The sequence below is a fragment of the Sinocyclocheilus anshuiensis genome, unplaced genomic scaffold, assembly GCF_001515605.1.
Source record: "Sinocyclocheilus anshuiensis isolate Anshui unplaced genomic scaffold, SAMN03320099.WGS_v1.1 scaffold476, whole genome shotgun sequence".
NCBI classification, from domain to species: Eukaryota; Metazoa; Chordata; class Actinopteri; order Cypriniformes; family Cyprinidae; genus Sinocyclocheilus; species Sinocyclocheilus anshuiensis.
Window position 1 is genome coordinate 2182317 of NW_015554139.1, and position 11026 is coordinate 2193342.

Here is an 11026-nt window from a genome sequence, read left to right on the forward strand (position 1 = left end):
TCATCTGGTATCGTGTAGAGAGCCCTTTGAATCCGCACTGAAACTGTAATTTTGACCTTCAACCATTTGGTAGCCGTTGAAGTCCACTATAAGGAGAATAATCCTGGAATGTTTTCATCAAAAACCTTAATTTCTTTTCGACTGTAGAAAGAAACACGTAAACATCTTGGGTGACATGGGGGTGAGTAAATTATCAGGAAATTTTAATTTGAAAGTGAACTAATCCTTTAAGTGTGACAAAAATGACATTAGCATTTTTGGTTTGAGATTTAAGGGGCAGTTGTGGAGCCCAGAACCACCATTTTTCTTCGAAGGAATTGTGTGGATTGGGCCAGATTGGACACCAGCACCCTGTCGGTGGAAAAAGGGGTAACTGTCATAAACTGAGAGGGAACAGGCACAGAGCTGTTAAACCGACATCTACACACTAATAATGTAGTATTATTTGGTCTCTTGGAGAGTTTTTGTGCTAGAAACAGCACCTGTACCACAGTTTTGAGAATATGTTAGACTGTGACATGAGCCCAGTGGGGAGGTTCATGTCGTTAACTGTTAACCAGCTGTCCATTTAACAACGGCTTGGTCAGGCAGGGTTACATCAGAACACAGAGCTCTGGGTAATACAGACTCCTAAAACAGTGTTCCTACATTGATCACAAAACACTAACATCTGAGTCGTGACTGAGCTGTGTAGTTTTTTTGTACTCTGTACTCTGACAGACATTTTAAGAGGATGTGAAGGGCAATTTTACATGTTTAAGTGTGACCAATCTGAAGCTAGCTGTGGTTTGATTTTTAGATTCTTGTAGGCATGCCTTTGACTGTACGTTTGCATATTAACTATGTTTGACCCAGCGGGGCAGCGTGTGTCAGCATTCAGCAGATGGGTGGTTGGAAACCGGTTTTCTAGAAGAATCTTCGCCTTATCATACGAGCAAGTTTCTTTAAGAAACACCCAGTGATTTATTTCAGCGTTGTGTTCATTTCCTGTCAGGGTTTGTTGGGTTTTGAGAAAGAGGGCAGGGACAAAATCACCCTAGAATGTATTAGGCCTTCTTGAGTTGGACTATCATAGAAGTACATTTTTGTGTGATCGCGCAGTATTAGACATTGTATATGATGAGAATCAAACATGGGAGAACGAAGTAGTCATCAAAGGCCAGGGTAATGATTCTGTCATTGAGGTTATGTATCTTTTTAACTTTTTTTTTTTCGTTCTGACCTTATTGTTTTATTTGAACAACTTTTTGATTAAATTATGATGCTTGGGTCCCGTGTAACAGGAGAGTTAATGTGATTTACTGTTTTTATTGAAGAATGATATGAGTTTTATTTCTCACCGTCATTGCTTTGACAGCTGTTTGGGCCAAAGGGGATGGTTTTATGTAAGCGTTTGCGTCATTGCAGGTCAGTATGACCCTGTATCAGCACATATTAATAAAAAATTACTAAAACCAAACATTGGTCATTTCATGTCTGTGGTGAGTAAAAAAATCACACACTCACTGTACAAATTAATATTCAGGTGTGTATTATTTATTCGCCATTTTTTTAATGGTTATGCAAACTACTTCAATTAAAGGGGCTGTATTCTACACCTTTTTAATTTTTTTTCCTTCTGCCCTAAGATCCACTTATAATGTCAGCCAAAGTTTCTTGCACAAAAACATATGTAATTAAGTTTTGTGTTACTATGTTCCAACCTCTGTGACCTTTAGAATTACACATGCAGTTATGATGCTGTCCCTTTGTCATGCAGTAACTTGCCTGCGAATGTGCTTTTACTGTTCGTCGTAAATGTATGCAGTAATTCATAGTTTTTACTTACCCAAAACATTAATTTTACAGTATATAATGCAATTTTAAACCATTTACAATTTTTTACAATATATGGTACTCTTTTTTTTTTTTTACTGTATTATTTTTTACATTTTAAATTAATAGTTCACACAAAACTGAAAATTTGCTGAATATTTATTTACCCTCAGACCATATAAGATGTAGATGAGTTTGTTTCTTCATGGGAACAGATTTGGAGAAATTTAGCATTACAGTACATCACTTGGTCACCAGTAGATCCTCTGCAGTGAATGGGTGCCGTCAGAATGCGAGTCAAAACAGAGTGGGTCTAATTTACGAAACAAATGTATGACAGAAAATTGGGCGTGCGGTCGTTTCTACACAAAACTTTAAATTTATCAATATGGACGTAAAAGGTTGCTACGATCAAATCTCACATCAGGTCTAAGCTGAGTTAGCCTGAACTTGGGTTACCCGGCGGAGAATTGTAATGACAACATTTTGTTCATTTAGATTATTTTCCCGACTAACAACCGAAGCTCATTAGTCGATCACTAACCAGTAAGATTAGAATGACTTTTTTTTTCAGGGCTTTATATGTACATTTATATGCACAAGCAGCATAAACAACAGACCAAGCATTCACAAAAAATTCACAGAAAAACAGAAATTAAGTATATAAATGGATTAAAATAAATAGGACTATACAAAAATATAGCCTATTTCTCTCAAATAATTGACAGATTAACAAAAGAAAAAAACTGTGCACATGCTCGTTTTTGTGACACTCTTAATGCATTTCATTTGTTTTCTGTATATCTTTATTTTATTAAATCCAGCTGATCGCGCAGGCGCAACACGTGCACACACACACATTGCTAACTTGACATTTCAGCCATTAGTCATCAAACTAAAATGCAGTCCAAAACATAAAAGTTACACTGCTCAGCTTAAAAGGTCCGGTGTAAAATCAGCGTGCAGCGCCCCAAACAAACACATTTTTGCGCATATAAAGGATGATGTTGTATGCGGATATTGGAACACGGGTGAAGTATAAAGCCTTGTTTACATAATGAACAATAGTTTAGCAGCTAAATGTTACATGGCAAAAATGGATTCTTGTCAAATGAGAGAGGCTTGTGATCCCAGTTTTGCTTTAAATAAATTCATTTTAGCTTGCCGTTTGTATGCTCTTTGTAATGGATGCCACGATAGCCTAAATTGTTTTGTATTTTATAGTTTAATATATACTTTTATAGCTACTTATTTTTCATTCTTGTTCTGTTCTGAGTACTGTTAAATTTAAAGGATTTGTGGAGTGAGAGGAACTAAATAGGCTAGTGTTTATAATATTTGTAAATGTTTTGTTATATTTACCAATATTTAATATACATATAAATGAATATAACTGTTTGCAATTACAAGGTTAACGGGTGTTTTTAGCGTAAGATCAATTTCTTTTTCATGAGATTACTTCCTCGTTTTGGCCGGGTTATGTTTCTCGATGTCGTAAACTCTAGGGGCAAGGCTTCTAAACCGGGGTGTTTTTAGGGGTGTGATGTTCAAATGACGATTGTTTTTAGCCGCATACGAATGTTTCATGAATCACACATGAACCCTGATTGCTAAATGGGGCCCAATGTGTGTCGTATGGATTACTTGTGGATTATTGTGACGTTTTTATCAACTGTTTGAACTCTCATTCTGACGGCACCCATTCACTGCAGAGGATCCATTTGAGAGCAAGTGATGCAATGCTGAATTTCTTCAAATCTGTTTAAAGGAAGAAACAAACACATCTATATCTTGGATAGCCTGAGGGTGAGTACATTTAAAGCACATTTTCATTTTTGGGTGAAGTTTTCTTTTAAGATTGGGATCCTTCAGAAAGCAATATAGAGATGTAGTGGTTACCCCATTACCAGGAACAGCACATTTACTGGACTTCCTGCACATATAAATATTCATATGAATGGTAGTATCTTCTTCTGGGGCTGAATTACTGATCTGAGTTAAGATCTGCAGGTTTCTAACTGAAATTGCTATGGTTCCTAAACAGTTAAGATATCCTAGAGTCAGGATGTTTCTGTAATACGGCCCTTGTGTTTAGGAATAATAAATAGTGTCTTACTTCCTCATTACTTCACAGTGACTAGTGAATAGGTGTTGATGTGTAAATGTGGCCAGATGTTAATTTGCCTGTAGCTCATAGCTGTGACATCACACCTTTTGAGAGTATGTCTAAATTTAGAGTAAGGGAAAGCAAGAGAAAATGAGTTTTCCATGATGTGACCCCTTACTTAAAGATGATATAAGCAGCCAGGTTGTTTTGAGAGAATTACCTGAATTTTAAATGTAATTTGATTAATTACTCAAGAGCCGTATACAGCAATTTACAATATGGCAATGCTGATTAACTAATGGCACCACAATAACAAACACAGTCCTAAACCTTTCAGTAGCTGTTATCCTGAGCTGTGACATCAAAGACAGCAGACAGGGAACATAACCCTCTTTAATGTATGTCAGTCTGTTTCATTCTTTCAGAAGCCCTCCAAAATCCACACTGTTCATTATGTATTTCATGTTTAATTCAATGTGTTATTTGATCTTTCTTTTTAATTATTTGCAAATTTGGGAAGTAAATTCCACATCATTTTTTTTAACTGCATAATATAATTAAATAATTTCATTTTTTTAGGGCTGTTCATCAAATAAATAAATAATTTCAACTAACATTAAAAGTTGTAGTCCTATACTTAGGGTGACCATAAGGGCCATTTTAACGGGACGTACCCTTGCCAGGATTTCTACATTGCCTAAAATATCCAGGCTATAGAGAGCAGAGCAGCCGGCTCCTTATGTTTTCAAATCGCTCTCGCGGTACTTTGGTGTCATATACAACAATCGGTGCACAGCTTCAAGTCGAACGAACAAACACGTGCGCGTATTTGCATCGCTTTGATCGTTCTCACCTTCTCACGTGCAACGCGCCACGATTGGTCGATTATATACAATACCTACATGTTATTGGTCAAACTACTTTGGATGTTTTAGGCAATATAAAAATCCTGGCCAGGACATGTCCCGTATAAATGGCACATATGGCCACCCTACCTATACTTTCACATTAAATCTCCAAATTAACGTAGAAACAACATAAGGACAGTATTTTAAATACCGGTATGTGATATTTTAATGCCATATTTTAGTATTAAAGGCCAGTATATATCACAAATATCACCAATAATAATACTAATGCCTCTGTTAACCTGATTTTTTTCTTCTTCTTCAGTTTCTAGACAAATTACAATATAATTGAAAGCCAGACCTAAACTGTAAATTATCAGATTGTTTTTATTTATTAACAATTAAAAACATTAAAATAGTTATAACAACTATTTGAAGTGAACTTAAAACAATAATAACTTTATATTATAATACATTATACTTTATATTATACATTAACCCATTATAATACATTTTCTATGGTCTATTAGGTGTTTCTGTCTGTCAATATTCTATCAGCTCTTTCTGTTTGAATGACAGCAGTCAGTTAATTTTTCCCTACTTATTTTGTGCATCTCTTTTCAGCATACACAAACCATTTATATATTTTTTTCATATACACACACTTCACCTGCATGCAGTAATTATGTATTATTTGGGGTCATTACAACTCAGCAGCAGTAGAATAACAATCGTTTGCCATGTAAGGTTTTCCTGAACTCTTTCATCAGCGGTTAGTTGCGAAAGGGAATTTGGGGAATTTGAGTTGTGACCCAAGATGGACGTTCTCTCCACTATAATACACCAGAATAAACACCCCAGAGAAAGGACTTGTGTTATCGCTACCATCCATTTATTTTACTTTTTCCTCTTTAAAATATGTATAACATATTAAACTACTTTTATTGTCTGAAACAGTGGGAAGGTTTACTTTGCATCCAAATACAGTATATTCCTCATTGTAACCCTGGAAATGAATATAACTCTCGGAGTGCTAAAGCCTGTAGTTGATTTGTTCATATGAGTGCCAGCGGGTCATCCTATTTCACAGAATCGCTACATTTAACCTCCTTGGCGTACCTACAGACGAGAATGAACCAGCCTCTATTCACTCTTAAATGCTCCTCTGAACTGTGGAGATAAGGCATCGCAATTCTTTCGTGCTTTTCCTGAAAACAGCCCTTTTCTGCCCTAAAATCATGCAAACGGCAAAAAAAAAAAAAAGCATAAATGGAAAGTGCTTTTGCATGCATCCAGCGCCCACTCGGGGTACATTCGGAGCTGGCCACCACACCTATCCAACTTGGATCTGCACCAAATAGGTCTGTTTCATGTACTAGATCAGCTCATCTGGACGAAAGGATCCAGTATTTGTGAGGGTTTAAAGGTGTCATGGAAGAAAGCTTGGACATATTTTGTGGCCTGATGGAGAACAAAAAAGAGATCTATTTCAAATCAGAGAATGAAAGAACGTTCCTCTTCACTGTGCAATTGCATATCCTGTTATGTAGCACAATATGAAGAGGCACGAGGTGAGTAGAGCGCAGTAAATTAATGAAACTAATGGGTTTCACTTTGGCACTGCTGTCTTTTGTCTGAGAGGCTGGATTTGCAGATAAAAGGCAGCACAGGGACGTCCATTTAAGAGGCCTATGAAAGACGCTGTCAACGAATAAAGTGATTTTTAGAGTTTTTTCAAGTCGTGTTTTAGCGTGTATGTCAGAGTTTATCTGAGGATGTTTTTTTAGTGTATTTTGGGTTGTGTCATTATTTTTTCATGGTTCTGTCCTGAGACTGGTCTGTACTGAGTCTGGTCATTTTATCTTCTCCGTTACATTGAGCAGAAAGAGGCCTTACTAACTATAGATTTGTATCTATTAATCTAGTTAGAGGTGCAAAATAGTGCGTATTGTCATTTTTTGATAGTTAATGAATATGTAATTTGGGCCGTACCTCTATACACGTGCAAAATACAGGGCAGTGTCAATGCAAATGGATTAAATTGTGCCCACAAACTGATTTTTGCAGGCCTGAAAGTAATTTCAGAAGCAGTAACTGCGTGTGCAAATTAATGGGACTGAAAGGCAGGTATTCATCTAATTCTCGTGGTGCATCGTGCTATGTTTTTTTTTTTTTTTTCAAAATAGAGATTTGGAGAGCAGATAATAGAAAGCATAGACATATCGTCTCAGGTTACTTGTGTAACCATGGTTCCCTGAGTGGGGAACGAGACGCTGCGTCCTCTAGGGGTCGCTATGGGGAACGCCTCGTCGTGACCCATGTCTGAAGCATACATTGAAAAAACACCAACTCGTTGGCCGGCGACAGCCATGACGTCACTACCGGTGCGACTATAGTATAAATAGGCGCCGGGAGCACACATCATTCACTTCTTCATCTGAAGCTTGCGTCCGCAGCATGACGAGAAAACCTAGGGGTCGCAGTGTCTCATTCCCTACTCAGGGAACCATGGTTAGCACGCTTCAAACAAAACAGTCAATGAAGACGAAGAAGAGAATGATGTGTGCTCCCGGCGCCTATTTATACTGTAGTCGCACCGGTAGTGACGTCATGGCTGTCGCCGGCCAACGAGTTGGTGTTTTTTTCAATGTATGCTTCAGACACGGGTCACGACGAGGCGTTCCTCATAGCGACCCCTATAGGACGCAGCGTCTCGTTCCCATGAAAGGGAACCAGTTGTGCTTCACCACTGACACACATTCATGTGATACAAAATTATTTCCTGTGGACGTTTTCCGTTGTGCATTAGTGTTGAACCACAATGATGGTTTGTAATTATTTTCTGTATGCAGTAGGTCCATGTTGCAGTGGCTTTAGCATTTACAAGTAATTTACATACATTATATAGAAATCCTCAGAGTTGAAAATCCTGGTATTTAGTGAGTGCTTTTGCAGCATAGATAATATTTATCACACAAAAAGCCTTCCTTTAAATAACATATTTAAATTTGTTGTATTTGCACTTGTAGCTATATAGCTACACTTTAGCATACATTTTAAAAGAGTACTTATTACAGAAATAATATCCTTAAGTTAATGTTTTTGGATGTTAATTGCAATTAAATGAAAATGTATTATAGTTTGAATTCATACTAAATTCATACAATTAGTTGAACTTAAACGTACTTTTTTGACCCATTTAAGTGGGACTTAAGTATATCTTTATATTTAATTTCAGAATTATTTCTATTGTGTTTGAAATATAGTTAAAATACTACTGGATGTACTGTCAAGCATTTATGGTAAGCTAAAAAATACTTTCATGCCATTTCTACTGAAATATATAGTCATCTAATAACATTCTACAGTTAAAATTATAATTAAGCACTTTACATATGATTTACTTGTATAGATTGTACAAGTAAAATACCTTTAACAAAATGTTACAGACCTGTTTTTGTGACATTGTCTTTTGCACATTTGTTATTGATTGTAGTAAATCAGTTGCTATGTGCAATTAATTTCAATGAACCAGTTAAAAAAGTCATCACCGTTTTCCCAGAAGTCCCTGTGTAACATTTTTAATATAGTCATATAGGTTATAAAGATATCACACTTCAAAGTATTTAGCTATTGTAGGTTTTTTATTTTCTTTCCTGAAGAATAATTTGAATGTAGCTTTAATATTTTAAATAATGAGTAGCTAATAGCTTGACAAACTAGTTTCAAAGTATCTTCCCAAATACTGATTTACATTTACGTACAATTATCTTTACCCTGAGTATTCCTGCAAAAGTGTCAAGAGGTTTGCAGGCACGGACAACTTACTGTTCACAAATCCACTATTAGAAAAACATGCAAGAAGAAAAGTATAAGACGGCACAGGAGAAAACCACTGCCCTCAACAAGAACACTGAACACAGTGTCCAGCCATTTACTGTTGTAATGGAAGATCATCAGCACACGGACGTCTCGCAATCACTGAGGGAACAGCAAAATCCGGATTACACCTGAGAGTTTCACAGGAGAATGTCAGGATGCGTGTAGGCTTATACCAAATGTGGGTCATTCAGAATAACATCAGCCCGAACACAGCAGTAAATCACTGGCCAAATGGTTCAAGCATTTGAAGAACGCCCACCTTTAACTTGACTGAATGTTGAGGCGTGACCCAAACGGAGCAGTTCAGACAAGAAGTTTTGCTGAGAAAAATGGTCCAAAATAGCAGGGTACACTTTGTGCAACCCATAAAAATGACATAAATCAGGGCTGTAAATATTTAAAATGATTAATTGTTGTCAATGACATTATTTTTGTGGTTACAGCATTAACATATTCAGTTCCTGAGGATGACACTTAGAGCAGAATACATATACTGTATGTATGCACTACAGTTATTGTAAAGACTGGACAGAGGAAGCAACTCTTTACTCAATGAATAATTCAGTATAATGTGAATTATAATGTTTTTTTTTTTAGGTTTGGTTTTGATGAACAAAGTGCTGCGGGGTACACCAGAAAAAAAGGTTCAACAATACTGATATAGGTTAATTAATGTCTTTGAGCAATGGTTAACAATTGTAAAACAATTATGACACAGAAAATTCATTAACAGACAAAAATGGAAAAGGTGTCAAAACATTGTTTTGGCCTATAGATAATAAATCATGAAAAATTACATCACATAAACACAGAGAAAAAAAAATCTTAGGCTCATTGGTAAAACATGCCTCTAAGTAGATTTTTTCAAATCTCCGAAAACGTACGTTTGCATTCAATTCACTCCAGTTTCCAGCTGGAATGTACACTAGTGGCAGTAAAACAAGTTCCTGTTCACACAAATTATGATTACAGTGAAAGATTATCAATTAATAAAGACAATTTTTTTGTAAACAATAGCCTACTATGTTGACTTCAGAACACATTTACCATAGTGCATGGATTGTTAACTAATATATTTTGACGCTTGCATCGCATAACCAGCTCTATATATGGCTTTTATGATGTAGTAAACTTGCTCGGTAGCTCACCTGGTACAGCACTGCACTTGCAATGAGCTCGGGTACGAGTCCCATGAGACTCTTGTAGAAGCAAGCTAAAATGGCATGGATGCTTCAGCAAATGCATTTTTTATCTCACGATTGCTTTTCTTAACAATATCGATTAGGTTTAGGATAGGGTTTATAGCTATGTTATTGTCAAACATGAAAAGAGCATTAAGCTTTTTAGCGCAACTCACCGGACATTTCATTTTCAAACTGCCGCCATATGTACAACAACCAATGTAATAAAATGTTGCCAGATTCATGTTCATATGTCTTGGATAAAACTGAACACGCTTTTAGCCACACTCGCTGGGCATTTCACATTGAAAGTGTTGTGAATCGTGCAAGCAGCAATGTAATATCTTTTTGCAGAATTGTCGCCAAAAGCAGGTATTTCGAATGAGCATGGGATGAAAAAATTGCTTCAACCTTTTAGTTATAATCTGTTATATAGTTGACTCTTACCTTAATGTAACACTTTTTTCATGATTGTTTACCCAACAGCTATAGCAGAAAATCTGATAATATTGACATTTTGGTGCATCTAAATAACAAATATAATTTTACATCTGAAAGTAGATGGTTAAAACCAACATAAAACTGCTAGAGAAAACAAGCATTTAAGCCTTACAGTTATTGAGGAAACTCATCCTAGTCTCCTCCATGTCATTTTTTCCGACGGAGTTAGAGATACAGATAGCTCTAAAGGGCTTTTATGTGTACAGAACATGTGTCTGTGTTCAGTCTTGTTTCTCTTCTTCACTGTCCTGATCATGGTACTCCCACTGAGAGGCTCTGACCAGCCATTCACCCCACACTTCTCTCCTGTTACTGTAACACACACACACACACACACACTGTCTTACATATCCTTGTATGAACTTCACATTTGTGGTTCTGTATATAGTCTCAGACATTTATTTCTAACACGAGAAACCAAACACATGCTTAACAGCCTTCATTTCTAAGCAAAATGTAATTTTGACCTGGATATACTGTATGTATTCTTCTATTCCAGGCTTTATGAAATTCATTCATTAACTAGTACTATCATTACCACTACTATCTCTAGCATTGCTACTATTACTATAGCACTCACACATACACTAAAATACACATATCCAGCAAAGTGATGTGTCTATTTGTAATAACTCACATTCATTACTCATTCATTGCCCAGCACACATGCCGCTGCCTGTTTGATCTGTGCT